This window comes from Sturnus vulgaris, chromosome 1 (genome assembly GCF_052056855.1).
Source record: "Sturnus vulgaris isolate bStuVul1 chromosome 1, bStuVul1.hap1, whole genome shotgun sequence".
Taxonomy (NCBI): domain Eukaryota; kingdom Metazoa; phylum Chordata; class Aves; order Passeriformes; family Sturnidae; genus Sturnus; species Sturnus vulgaris.
Window position 1 is genome coordinate 32,988,026 of NC_142243.1, and position 14,772 is coordinate 33,002,797.

The 14,772-nt window shown below is 41.6% G+C and overlaps 1 protein-coding gene across 7 annotated transcripts in view; it reads left to right on the forward strand.

The window, feature by feature from the left end:
• The first annotated feature begins 2,639 nt into the window (after nucleotides 1-2,639).
• The window catches only part of SNX10 (sorting nexin 10), a 34,826-nt gene continuing 22,693 nt past the window's right edge, over nucleotides 2,640-14,772 (forward strand). The window contains exon 1 of one of the 7 annotated variants that reach the window (XM_088163326.1): nucleotides 2,640-2,889. The gene's annotated coding sequence lies outside the window, so the exon portion shown is untranslated. Of the gene's footprint in view, nucleotides 2,890-2,975; nucleotides 3,167-14,208; nucleotides 14,295-14,772 lie in introns of those variants that run through there. The other 6 variants (XM_088163340.1, XM_088163331.1, XM_088163345.1 and 3 more) reach the window with 6 other exon arrangements.

A 14,772-nucleotide genomic window follows, 5' to 3' on the forward strand; every position in this document is an offset into this window, starting at 1 on the left:
AGGAAATCAATCTCCTTTTTCCAGTCCTTTAATCTTTTTCTCCTTCATCTTTCCTGGTTTTTTTTTTTTCCTAAGATGTTATACTTTTTATTAATTTATCAGCTGTAATAATCTTGAAGTTTGCTGTTGAGCTGAAAGCTGTTTCCACTCCAGTAGGTCTGGTGGCAGATGCTCTGAGCAGTAACCAACTGGTCCCTCTGAATCTTTCACTAGACAGCTTTATATAGATCAAGGCAAACTGAGAGCCTGTTTCACTGGCAAAAGCAAGGAGGAAAAGCAGTTGGAGTATACAGCACTCATCATCCATGAATAAATGGAGAGAAAATAAAAAATAACATAAAATAAGAAACATCATGAAGGTGACTTAGATTAGGAAAATTTTGTCCATGCTAACAAAAACTGGGTACATTGACCAAACTAGGTTATGGAAAGAGAAGCCCACCCCTGTGAGGAAATCCATCAAGAACAGATCTTCCACTTCAGAACCAGAAAATGTGAATATTATTATGATTGGCATCTGGTCGTCCTGATGCAAGCTTTCCTATAAAAATGGGGAGGAAGAAAAATTCTGTAGGGGCATCATTCACATCTTCATTCTGTTGCTTGTCACAGTCATCTTAGTAAGGTCTTTCATTTCCCATTATTTCCTGAAATATATCTGCACACCGTAGCCTTATGAAAGGTGATTATTCAGTATAGCACTGAAGTGGGACAGAACAAAAAAATGTCTGGAAAATGAATGAAGAATTGAAATCCTACAAATTTTTAGTTTGGAAGTTTGAACAGGCCTTCTCCAAAAGAAAAAACTGTTCCCTGTCATAATTGTTCTTTATTCCATTAAGAACACTTGCCTGTATAGTCCCTATTGTCAAATCTGTAATTTGACTATAGCTAATTATGACTTTTTTTGGTGGCAAAATTGTGTGGCTTACAGGTAGCACTATTTCACATTTATGCAGAGATAACTAAGGCTTATAAATCTCACTGATACTAATTTTTGAATGCTAGAATATAAGAAAAAATTTATTTCTGAAAATAAATAGCAATCCCACAGAGAGCTATTTAATTATGTTAGTCTCATTCTTTCCTTTCATTTCAGCCTTTTCCTATTCTGGCCATCCTTTGTGAACCCTTTTTTGGACAGAGTGGTTGCTCAGAGCCACTGCTCAGCACAACATCTGACAGCAATAGCAAAAAAGGTGATGTTCAGCCTTTAGGTGCTTTCACCATCCTACCACAAAATTTGCCACTACAGGACAAGTGACTTGTCACCCTGTCTACACCCACGTGGAGTCTCCATTGCCAGTGATGGTGAACCCCCATTGCCAGATATTTTGTGGAAAAGACTGATACAGACACTTCATGTAACATCCCTGTAATTCTCTCTTACTATTTCCAGCAGTTGTTCATCTTGATCTCTACCTGTCTCTGCAGTGTTTTGCTTATGAGCTCTTATCGGATAGAAGTTTTGGAGAACTCAAGACAAATTAGTAATTATTTTCTTTGAGAATTTTTATCCTAGATCTTGCTTCATATTTTGATGTATTATGGGAAAAATTAGTCCACAGTTTACAGGAAAAAAGCTAAGAAAATAAAAGGTTATAGCCTTTCTTAGTATTTAGAAATTAAGTAAATATATATTAGTAATAATAATAAGTATATCTAGAAATAATATATAATAATATATATAATATAAGTATATATATTATATAATATATATTCTAAATATAATGGTACTAAAATTATTTCTCTTTTTCAAAATAGGAGAAGTTGTTTAGATCTTCTAGGGATTCTTATCAGTACTGAGATAAGCAAAGATCATCCAAGCTCTTTAGAAGCAGAAACCCTTACCCCTTATTGCAACAGAAAATTAACTCTTTTCCTTCCATTCTCATCAGTGGATATTTTCCAAGGTGCTTTCATTTATTACCCTTAAACAAATTTCAGCACAAAAGAAAAGCCTTAAGAGCAAGAGACAAGCACTGTCACAGATACATTATTTCCCCCAGCTTTCCAAGCTCTTTTCCAGAAGACAGATTCCAAAACCCAGAAGTCCAAGGTTTCAGAGTTGTGCCATAAACACTATTAAGAAGAAAATCTCCAGGTGATGGCACACAACATTGATCATGTATTTCAAATCCCTCTTGGAATTTTAACACCTAGCCAGCAAAACAAAACAAAATTACTAGACCATTGATTTCCTGAGAAACCAAGTAAAGGTGAAAATAAACTGTCGGGAGATATTTTATTCATCTTTTAAAAACTAGTTAATTGGATCAATCACAGAACAACAGAATCATTTAGGTTGGAAAATACCACCAAGATAATCAAATTCAACCTTTGACCTATCACCACCTTCTCAACTAGACCATAGCATTAACTCCTGTGTCCAGTCATTTATTGTAAAACTTCAGGGATAATTTTAATTTCTTTATTTTTTTTTCCCCTTCTTAACTAAGAGACTTCTTAAAAACTCCCGGTAAACCTGGACTTTTTCAGTGTGAGCACGATGCGTTCTTAGGGCGCAATCTCAGCAAGCACATGCGGCGCCTACAACTGCGGTGTTACAGGCTGTAATCACCGGAGAGCCCGGCTCACTCAAGGTGACTCCATCACGGGATTTGATGAGGATGCAGATCTGATCGGGATGCGGGTCACAGGACTCCTCCATCCCCTCTCCGCTTCCACAGGCGCGGCCCCAGCACCCAGCCTCCTCCTCCCCCTCCCAGGTGGCTGGGGCTGACAAACCCTCAGCTCGAGGAAAGCCACTCGTTCTCCGCACCTCTGGGTCTCCCGGAACCGGGCGGGGCGGGCAGCGCGGCCCCGCCCGCTCTCGGTGACGCGCCGGCTTCTCCCGGCTCCGGGCAGCGGCGGCGGCGGCGGCGGCGGGTGAGCCGAGCGGGATCGGGACTGGGATCGGGATCGGGATCGGGGTGTCAGACCCTCGGGACAGCGGGGGGCCAGCGGAGCGGCAGGGCAGGGCGGGTTGCCGGGGCTGTGTGTGTGGAGGCGGGAGCTCGGGTGCGGGCCGTGCCCTGGCAGCGGGTGGCGGAGGGCACAGCCGGGCTCGGCGAGCCCTGGGGCCCGGCAGCCAGCCCTGGCCCGGCTCGTCCCGGCCCTCCCGAGTGTGCTTTCCCCCCGGTCTGTGATAGAGAGCTCCGCCGCGGTAAGTGACTGCCTGCCCTTAGCAATGATTAACGCCGGGCAGGGAGAAGATTTGGTTTAAGCAACTGCTAATCTTGTTTTGGTCCGCTCCTCTTTGTTTTGCTGTAACAAATCCATCGCCTTTGGCAACTGTGATCTAAAGATCACAGGGATATGCTAAAGCTCCGTGTGTATATATACACAGTTTGTTATTGTTGTGTTTACACATTATATAACACGCAATGTACATATTACATATACTCTACAAATACATATGTATATCATAGCATGCTTTTGTATTAAATGCATTATCTTCTATGGACTACCCTGCTAGTCAGGAGACTGCCTTATGTTATTTTTAAATTCTGTGTTACCTAAGTTAAGCAGCATGAGAAATTTTTAGGTGCAGAGTGAAGCAGAATTGAAAGTGAGAAATGAAGACCACCTATGAAAACACAGCATGCAATTAAAACTAACTGATTGATAAAGCAGGGGAAGTTCCAGTGACTGAGGGTTGCTGGGTTTGCCTTGGGTCATGTTCTGGAGTTGGGCACAAAGGCAGGGGCAGCTGCCCGCGCTTCCCCTTGAGGTGCCTGTGTTTGCTGCTCATCTCACACTTGCTGGGATCACAGCCCTGGAGACACAGTCGCCATGGGATCAGGACAGCTGGCTGGGTGTTCTCACAGCCCTTCAAGGATATGGCACTTCTGAGTAAATATTGCCTAATTCTGCTAGCAGTGTCTAAGGGATAAATAAAGGCAGAAATGTGGAGGCACGCTCTTGAGGATCAGGGTCTGGCCCACTCGGGTGTGTTTGAGGCACCCACCTGGCATGTGCCCACATCACCCGTGACCCAAGGGAAACTTCATTGTCCTCTCTGCTTCTCACATTGACAGAAATAGCTCAAGTGAAGGGAAAGGGTTTCCTATTTGTGCTGGGGACAACTGAAACTGAAAGTAATGCAAGGCACGGCTTTCCTGAATGACACAATACTGGACTTCTTTTAGAAAATTGGAAATACCAATGTTTTCTTTGTGTAGAAATATGCAAATAATCATTATGCCTGACTCAGCCTGTATTATTTATGGTGGTTGACTTGAAATCCAGAAATCTCTTTTTATAATGTATATTTTGTGTTGAATCTAAGGAATATTTGCCTTTTAATTAATTCAAGGATCTTGCATTAGTACACCATGGTTGTAGTCATAGAAATACTTGTAACTTTATTATAGATTATGATGATGATTTTAAATTTTATTAGGAAAATAATTATACTTAATTATTTTTTTTAAAGGAGGGAAATCTTTTGAAAATATTACTACTAAGGATTTGTGCTCTTCTACCATTACAAAACAGCTGTGCTTTTCCACATAAACTCCTGAAGAACAGCTGTTGTGGAGGTTAGCCAGCCCTGGTGTAGCTGCTTGAGCTAATTCTGTGATCCCTGCATGCCCACAGTGATGAGATGCTTTTAGTGTAGGTGCAGTGTACAGGTCACATGTGAGTGGTGCCCTGCTGTGCTGAGGCTCCGAGTGTCCTGAGATTTCTCTTCCCAACCACTATGCCATACTGAGCAAAAAGTACTGAGGATTTGGGTCAAACTGAGCAGTTCTCCAGGGTAAGAACAAGTGGAGCATTGAATCAATCAATCAATCAGTTGTCAAACGTGGGGTGACCTCTTGGTGGACTGTCACCATTGAGCCAGGACTGGTGACGTGACTGATGCAAGGCATCAGGTAGCACCTGAACTCAGTGCTGCCACTGAACAGGTGAGGAACACAACATAATAAGGGTGTTCATAGAAACTTTAGATCCATTGTGCTGCTGCATGTGCATCTCCTACAGAATAGCTTTTTCCACCCAGACACAGGCCATGGCAGTCATCAGTTTGAACATACTTAGCTAAGCAACCCTAGAGCACCTTTCCTTGATGCTTCCTTCCTTCCTTCCTTCCTTCCTTCCCTCCTTCCTTCCTTTCCCTGGCAGCTTATTGCCCCTTCCACAGAGCAGCCTTGCCTTTGGCCTGCTGGGTTCAGGTACTTATTTCAATGTGGTGTTCCCCTCTGCTCACCCTTCTCCTGGGCAATGAGATACTCTCAAGGGTGCCAGTGCAGAAGTTGGGGCCTTTCTGACCGAAAAGGGCTGAGTCAGTCTTGTGGCCTCATTTTAGTCAATTTCTGCTCAGTATGCTTCCTAATTGCCATCGTTTCGGGCAACTGCAACCTTCTCTGCTTTTATCACACAATTTTGTAACTTCTCCATGTGAAAGAAGGAAGCACTCCTTTGGCAGGTTGATTTAAAAAGAAAATGCAAACAAAAACCCAAAAGAACAAAATCTACACTATGATAAATCACAGAGCAAAAAAGCTGTGAACATTTACTCAGCAGCATGGGCTGCTGGGGCTGTTTCTTGCTTCCTGGAAGTAGGCAGGTAGTATAAGACAGGTGACAACTTTGGTGTATCATATCTCTGCCATGTGACACGTGGATCTTATTTCCATCTATGTGGTGTAGTATGTGTAAGGTTTTGGCTTTTGTTAACAGAGAAGTAAAAGAGAACTTGATAATTTAGGATATTGCGTTTTTTTTCTTCTCATTAAACATTTTGCATATTTTTATTATCTAAAAAAACCCAAACTCTTGGCAACTTTTTTGTTCTTCCAATAAATGTACAAAGAGAAAAGCACAGCTGTGTGTTCTACAGGAATTGCCCAACTTCTTGGCAAGACAGATCTTGGAAAAGAGAAGAAAATCATTCTTCGTGTCTACAGGGAGTTACATGCACAAGTTTGCTGCATAGTGTTTGGCTCTGGATCTTTGTATCATTGCTTGATAAATCTCTATGCAGAACTTAAGAATAGAAACACCTTTTGTAAGCATTCTTCTTCCCCAGCTTGGAGGGGGAAAAAAGAAAACCAAAAGAATCCTTGATTAGTATGTTTACAAAACATTCATGTTTTGTATTTAGACATTGAAAGACAGGAAGGCAAAAATAAAAAGCTGGTCATGCCACTTCATTGGTGACTGCAGGTGTGACCTCTCCACCCACAGAAAGCGGACTGCCATCACGATTTCCTTGTTGGCAGAAGCTCCAACTGAATCACACGCTTGGTCAACAGCTCTCTGTGCTGTTAAAATCAAGCATCTGTGGGAGGGAAAGAAGAAGCAGAGAGACTGCAAAGAGAGACTTCAGCTTGGAGCTGAAACCACTTGCAGCACAGACAAACCCTCATGGTGGGAGGTGTTGCAGAAGGAGCAGGGTCTCCTGAGGAATCAATCTGCACTGTCTGCTAGCCTTTGTGCTGGCCTGGACATGCTCCGTGGGGCATTTACTCCTTAGGGGACAGACATAAATAACATACATACTACATTCTTGCTTTTTTTCTTCTGCTCTGCTGAAAGTCTGCAGTTTAACAGGGTATGTCTCTGGATCGATGCTGTGCAGGTGTTGCTCCTGGTGCCCACAGTACACCAGCACTGCACGTTGTCCCACTGGCACCTCAGCATGACTGATTCAAACTGTCTTCCAGTATGGCAGGTGAATTCGTCAGTAGGTATGAACCTTGAAAAAACTAGTACAAAAAGCATCACCCTGTGGGCCTGGCCCAAAAGGAAGTACTTGAGGGATTTAAGGGAGTTTCTCTTTGCTCCAGCATCTTCATGTGCCTGGTGTTACAGATTGTCTCAGAGCTGAGGGGCAGGATGCACACCAGCGAGTGCCATTTGTTTGAGAACAGGTAAACCAGCAATGATTTAATTATGCATCTTCTCTCTTGTGCATAAAAAGAGGAAGCAATTTACCCTCCATGCCTGCTTTTTTGTGGTGTGAGCGAATTCCTCTTTCCTGACATTGAAAGAATTCGTGGCTTAGGAAAATTACTTTTTCCCTTCCCTTTCTTCTCTACCAGAGACGTCTAGGAAGATGTACTCACTTACAGCTACGGCTACTTTTCAAAGCCAAATATTCTACTCCTGTAACAAAGCATTTATTTTACTGTAGAATTGACAATGAATCATTTACTCTGATCTCTGTTTGTGTGCTGCCCATGCATCCTTCAAGTTCTTGCTCTTCCTTTCCCTCAGGGAGGCCCTAGCTGCTCACCTACCTTGCTTCTTTTGTATAACAGCAGTCACCAGGTTATAAGTTTTGCCTTCTAATAGTCTCATTGTTTTAATTGTGTAATGGTGATGTGTGGTTTTAAATTAGTCATAACTTTGGCTTCTGTTTTAATGAGATCTTCAGTTGTCTTCCCAGAGGGGAAGGCTTTGTTTTCTCATGAGCAGTGTGTCTTTTCCCAGAAGAAATGAATTTCTACTAATGACATATGAAAAGGTGAGGTGGCAGTGGAGGTGTTGGGGAGTGATTATGGGGAGAAGGGACATATCTGCAAGTCTCAGGCAGTGAAGAACATCTTGATAATGCCAGGGCCTGTGACGTGCCAGGCACTTGTGTATAAATAGTCACGTTGGCATGTAGTGTCATTGCAGTCGTGCTTTGAGAACAGCTGAGTCTGACAGCCTTGTCTCTCTTGCACAGCCCAAAGACACCCTCACATGTCTTCAGACATGTGAAGTAATAAGACTGGTGTTTAATGGCTGAGACACGAGCTGTTGTGCTCCCCAAGGATTTAGGACTACGTGGCATTTGTTAGATCTGTCTGGCCACTGGTTGCAGGTGTAACTGGAGTTGGGGAGCCAGGAAGGCAAATTACTCATTCCAGATGAGAGAAAGCCCCTTGTCTCCCCCTCTCTGAGTGGATGAAGATGAATCACAGAATATGCTGAGCTGGAAGATGTGTTTGACTTGCTGGTTGGGAAAAAGATGTCAACAGTAGCTATGTAATCCAGAGCTATACCTTAGAGTAGAAATGCAAGATCCTCTCCCAGCCGAGGTCTTTTTTTGTGAGCTTTCCATAGCTGAATTGCAGGGTTTTAACTCACACCATGGTAGGTTGGTGTTAATAGTCCAGGTCAGCTTGCAAAGAAAGCATCTTGATTTCCTCAGGAAAACTATCCATCAATATCTGTATCAAACTTTGTAACTAGTGCAAGAAAAATGCAAAGATAATTTGGAGTAGTGTGGGCTATTTTTAAGAAAATGTAAGGCAATCTTTAGGCTTCAGTCAGACTGAGAAAATAATATCCTGTACTATGGCATATGTGCATAAGCAATGATTTTCTTTCAAAAAAGGATTCTTTCCTTTTCTCCAGGGTTTCCAGAGTCACAGATCCTTTGGACCAAGACAAGTTGTACACATTAAATATCTTTTCTTAGAGTAATAGGTTTGCTTGAAAAGATAAGGCTTTGGGATTTACAGCATCTGAGCAACACTGTGTAAACACTAGTAGACACTCCAGAATTATTTTGACCACCTGAGGATAACTAGAGCTTCTGTCATTCAAACCTTGGGTGGTAATTGACTTGTCCTAGACATCTGAAATAGAAGTTTGTTAGCAGTGTGTGGATTTCTAGCAAAGCTTAATTCTAAGTAGTGCTGTCTTCTCTGTAAGCTTGGCTAAGCTAGAAAACTTTCCAACCTTGAATAGCTTTATTCTCTCTTTAAAGTAGATGCAATTCTGGATTTCTGCGCTCAGTTAATAACTATCTTTTACAATTGCAAAAATTGTGTTGTTTTTAGTCTGGATGACTAAAACCTCTAACCTTTCTCCTTCCTGGTTCTCCTGCTAGAACAATAACACAGACGTTGTCGAGGACAGTACTATCTTTACAGAGTGCTTTCCAAGTATGCTGTGCATAATGTGCTGCAGGATTTGAAACTCACCTATGAAGGGGAAATGCATCCTCGGTAATAGTTGTTTACCTCTCTGGTGGCACTAAGTGACCTGTGTCAGTTCTGCAGAAAAGTTACAGGCAATGAGGAGTAGCTTGGATACCCGTCGGGTTGTGGTTGTTTTCTTTAAAAGAGCCGAGCAGTTATTAGTTGCTATAAAGTTATTTATTGTGAAGGCACATCAGTCTCCAAAGGCAAAGAGTCACAAGCATTAAAGTCCATGCTGAAAGTTTTTGGCAGAGTCCTAAACAGAAGTAAAGTCCCACTTAGAAGTGGAAGCTGCTCCTGTCGAGGTCCTGGGAAGGCTGGTGTTGCTGCTGCAGCTCCTGTTGTCTTTGGGCGATGAGGAGAGAAGAAAAGCTAGGCAGCAAGAACGTGTCTCCTCAGTGCATAGATTCTTATGCACAAACTACCCAAAAAGCTAAAAACACGAACCCAAACCATTTTTATTAACCTATTAAAATTCTAGTATTTCAGCACACCAGGTTAGATATAAACTATGCATATGGTCTATCTTGTTCTATCTCAAAAATGTAAGCAATATTCTTACTATAGTTTTATTATGTTTAAAACTATGTTCCTGGAGCCTAAACAGAAACTTGTTTTCAGTACTAATATCTAGGACTATGTTTTTCAGCCTTCCGTAAAACTTGCTCTTCTACACTGGTATCCAAAACCTTTGCTCTCTAAAGCACTTAAAACATATTCTTACTTATTTAAACATACTTACTTACTTGCTTATTCTAAAACTTGAACTTACACCTCTACTTTATGTGCGAGTGGCTTTAATATACTTCAGTCCATCCAAAAGTTTTAATTCAATCCCTGCACTCTGATCTCTCTGAAGAATTCAGAGAGGCCTCTGATTTACAAACTCCAGCAGATACCTGCAGTGGGGCTTTCCTCCATGGGCTTCCAGCTGCAGGGGTGTGTGGTACCTGGTACCTTCTGTTCCTGCTCGGTCTCGGTTTCATCGAGGTGCCGTGACTGGGGTTTCATTCTGAGATCTGCACGCAGCCCTGGGCCAAAAATCCATTGTCCCTGCAACATCACTGTGTTCATACCAACCAGTAGAGCTGGAGAGGATCTCTTGGTGATTGTCAGGTCCTACCAGCCGTATGATGGACATTTAGTATGGATTTAATTGTAGGACCACAAAGTAGTAGTTCTAATACATCCATACATAACACGTAGGTTTCAACTGGTTTAGTTAAAAGTGTGATTATATGAATTGATGCTTGTTTTGTTTTGACTGGATTGTGCTTTTTTTTTTTTTGGCCTGAAGTAAATATATTTAAGTGAACTTTGAATAAGCTTTATTTAACACAAACCAGTTTCCTCTCGATCCACTGTTTTCCCGTAGGCTTGCCATACAGATGTGTGCATTCTGCTCATTTTGGCAGTGCTTGCTCTGTGAGTGTGACATCTTTCTCCTACTGAAGGCAGAAGTTGTTGTTCAGACCACTTAGTGGTCTACTTGAGCTCATTGTTAGAAAAATATTGCCTGGGTTTGGGCACTGTGAGAGCAAGCTGTGAGCTGTACTTGTCCTGCAGTCACTGTTTTCTACCTTTGCTTCTCTTATCACTTTATCTTGAACAGTGTTTGTTCCAGACTGACCAGCAACTTCTTTGACTTAGCTGTGATGGGAGAGCAATCAAACCCAAGTGCTGCTTTTCTTCTCTTCCTCTCATTTTTGTATATTTGCTGTGCCTCCTGCTGTTCTCTCACAACTTTGTAAAGAAGTTTGCCACATCACAGACGAGCCTCTTGTTCTGGGAGTTGGTCAAAAGCTGATACCAGTCTTGAAAAGTCAGGATACAGCAGTGGGGTGAAAGCAACCAAAATCATATCTTAATGTTCAGTAGGCACAAAAGAAATGAGAAGTAGAAAATCGAGGTATATGGATGAATCACTGATTTTTGGCTTGTTTTTCTTACTGGTCAGTCTCATGAAAAGTTTCTCCTGCCAAATGCTGTTTGTTTCTCAGAATTGCCTGCTTTAGTAATAACTAATACTATTTAGAAGCTATTTGCTTCCAAAATACTGTTTTCATGCCTCTGGCACAGTCTAGCATCTAGAAAGATAACAAAGCCTGTTGAACAAGTGAACTGCCCAGTCAAATTCACTATTAATACATTCTTAAATGGTTTATTTGATGGTTGATAGACCCAGCCCACAAACTAATGCAATATGTGGATGCAGCTACAAAATTTGACAACGGTAAGACTTTTGTGTCAATGATGGGCCGTCTGATGCATTCTTCAGGGGAGGGGAGAGCCCAAGGAGTGAATTGCCATCGTGTGAAAGACTGGACGTCTGATCCAGCTGTGCTGTTGTAATGATCCATCATGGGCTTGGTTAACATAAAAGATACATGAGACACGACAGTTTGAAGAGAGTTGATCAAAATACTTTGTGGGCACACTATATTGGCTGCAGTATTTCTTATCTTGCTCATTCTTTTGAGCTGCAGTTATACCGACTACTTATGATCAGTCTGTCTCAGGATGTTACTGCTCAGCTGTTCATTTTATTTTTTACTATATCTGTGCTGGGTCTTTCCCAGCTGTCTCCCCAGACACACGTCGTGAGACTGGAACTTCTAATTCTGCAGTTGTGGCCAAAACTGTAACTTTTATTTTACTTTTGTCTCTGGGCAGAAGATCAAACACTGACACTTCCTGGACTGGAGCAGGTAGCACATCACAAAAATTGATGTTTTGATAGCATAAGGAAATCTGCACCAGGAAAAAAGCCAGGCTAAATCATGTAGTGCTAAGTAACAGCAATTCAAGCAGAAGACAAAAATTGTGTCATAAATTAAAAGATTTTGAAATAAGCAAAAAACGAGACATTTCTGGCATGTGAGATTCAAAGTGTTCCAGTGAGTGAGTCAGGAAGAGAAGGGTCAGGTGATGGCAGCCTCTGCATCTGAGATACAGAGGAGGAAATGTAGTGATAAGACTGCATAGTATTTGCTGACTTTTGCTCTGCTTACTCAGCAGCAAAGATACAGGTTCCATCAGCCCTTCTTTTCCTGTGATAAGTAAAAATTAATTATTACAGAGATACCTTGAGAAAGATACTATTTTAAGGTGATTTAATTTGATTTAATGCAATGAAATACTTAATTCCTGACAAAAACATGAATTTTTGAAAGAAAGACGTACACATTCTCTGAACCCTCCTTCAGAAGCAGCATTTAATATTTTTCTTAGGAATTTAATCTGTATTCTGAAATGCTGAGACATTAGTCTCGCTTTACAACCCCCACCTTGTTGATTTCAAAAAGAAACAGCTGTCTGATATATTGTTTGTAACTTGCATCATGTAAAAAATACCTAGGGGTGGCTTACCTGTCTGTGTTGGTGACCTCTGTAAGGCCAGTGTATGGTTTTTGGGTGCACAGTGTGTATGTCCTCACTCATCACTTCTGCAACTGAACGGACCTGTCACCTGCAAAGTACACAGTGCTATTCAGCACGTGGTTCAGCCTGGAAATTACTTGCTCCTTTCCCTTCTCAGAGGCAGTTTCAGTGCCAGTGGTGTGCCTGTTCTGTGTAAGTATCAATAAGAAGCCTAGTGCCTGCCCAGTGTTTTCCATGTTGAGTACAGCTGAAAGGATGGTTGAATTTGCCAAGGTTGCTGTTTCTTCTGAAACTGATTTCTCCTAGCTCAAGGGATCTCAGAAGCTCTCTGGAGCAAGCATGTTTCCTGAAACTTTACCTTGAAGGTCACCAATGCTTACTTCAAAGACTGCCTTATCTCTTTGTCCGGTTTTTGAAAATGTCCTGGCAACAAAACCTGTGATTATGTATGCCACAAAATCATTTTGCATAGTTTAATCTACTTCTTATGCACCATAAGAATTGGAAGGAGTAGCAAAGGCAGGCTCATATGGTAGACCAGCTTGACAGGCTGCCTGGAAAACACAGGAGCTGGAGCTGCAGGAAAGTTTTGAGTGGTCCCCTGATTGTCTGCAGAAGCAGTGGCAAGCATTAGCCCATGGTAATAAATAATTACCATGACCAGCTGTGGCATGTGCTGATCTTTCAGTGACTTGACCCAATCACTTCTGTAGTCATTGCCTAAAATTCCAAGATGCCAGTGTTAGCTTTACCAGTAGCTTCTATTATGAAAAAAAAAAGCAATAGTTGCTCTGAGATCAGCAACCCACTGAAACTGCAGAATATTCATGAAGTCCTTTAGTTGTGTGTATGGCTGCAATTTGACCCTAAAAAACCAAAACCCAAAACAAACAAAACCCCCTTCCCCCCAAAAAACCAAGCCAACCCATCAGCAACGACAAAAAGAAGAGAATGGGGAAACATCTGATGCTTTTTCCTACTCTGAACAGATTTCTTAGTACTTCTTCCTTGTTTATCTTTAGGCTTTTAGAGGTTTCAGAACGGCTTGGCATGTAAGTCATGCTGCTATCCAGCAATATGGTATTAACTTGAAGCAATTCAAAGCATGGTATAATACCACTGTAATTGGAAATCTGTGACCCACACCTGACACTGTAATCCTTGTGATGTTTTTATTCTGGAGGGTAGAGGGAAATTAGTATTTTTCATTAACTCATTGCTTGTCAAGTTCCTCTGAACTGAAACAAATGAAAAATTCTTATGTATTGTCTTTTTTTTCCCCTTTTATTAATGATCTAGATTCATTCTTCTGATAAAACATATCTTCATAGCCAGGAAGATTTCAGGACAAGGGAATAGCTGACTGGGGAGAAATGCTAATGTAATGGTTAAGGAGAAGCTGTCTTATACCTCATGGCCACAAACAAGTGTTTAGAAATCAAATGGAGTGAAATTCCATAGGAAGGAATAGTTAACTAAGCATCTTGGCAACAGTGCCTGGGAGTTTCAAGTGCAGCCACCAAGACATGATATTTGGCAGTGCTTTTCTGCATTGCATTGTGGTGGAAGGGAAGGTGTGTGAATTCTGTCAATGGTTTGGAAAGCTCTTATTCTTCTAAAAGCAGTGCTTGTTTTTTGCTCAGCAGTGAAGTGATTCTGCTCCTACTGTGGTACAACACTGATGAAACAGGTGCCTTGACCCTGGGAAGTGAGAAGGATTTGCTCAAGGGGTACTTCATTTTGTTGACTTCACTAAGGAGGTTGTGGACTCCTGACTGACATGTAGAATTTAGATGAAAATGCTGATGTCTTTTGTACTCTTCACTTCTGTATATTTTCCTTACAAATCCACACAGATCACTTGCCCACTTGCCTTTCAGGAGCATAGTGTGGCCAGGACATGTTCTTTGACAGTGAACTCCATGTATGGATGCAGCTGAACTTTCTACAGACTGTAAATGAAAATTATGACTTTGTTTGACTCTCAAGGTGAGCTAAACATAAAATGCAGGAAAGACTTGTAAGCATTTAGAGATTCAATTTTTCTCTCTCTCGGTGATATTGAAACCTTGAATTTAAATTTCATTTGATACTGATGGTGGGAACAACCTTGAAAGCACAGCTGAGGACTTGGCTTGTGATTGGATAGTACTTTCAATCATCACCAAGGTCTAAAACTAAATCACACTTCCCCATTAAAGCCTGAAGGTGGTCATTTAGTTATATGATTAGAAGTAACCAAAGGTGGATGGATGGATGGATGGATGGATGGATGGATGGATGGATGGATGGATGGATGGATGGATGGATGGATGGATGGATGAGCTGACTACCAGCATTTATCCTTGAGAGGAAACACTGACCACATGGAATGTGTGAGCACTCCCAGAGCAGATATTGCATAGGCCACTGCCCAGTAATGAGTGAAATTGTAAAATTTCAGTGCAGCTAAATAGAGCTACTGGTG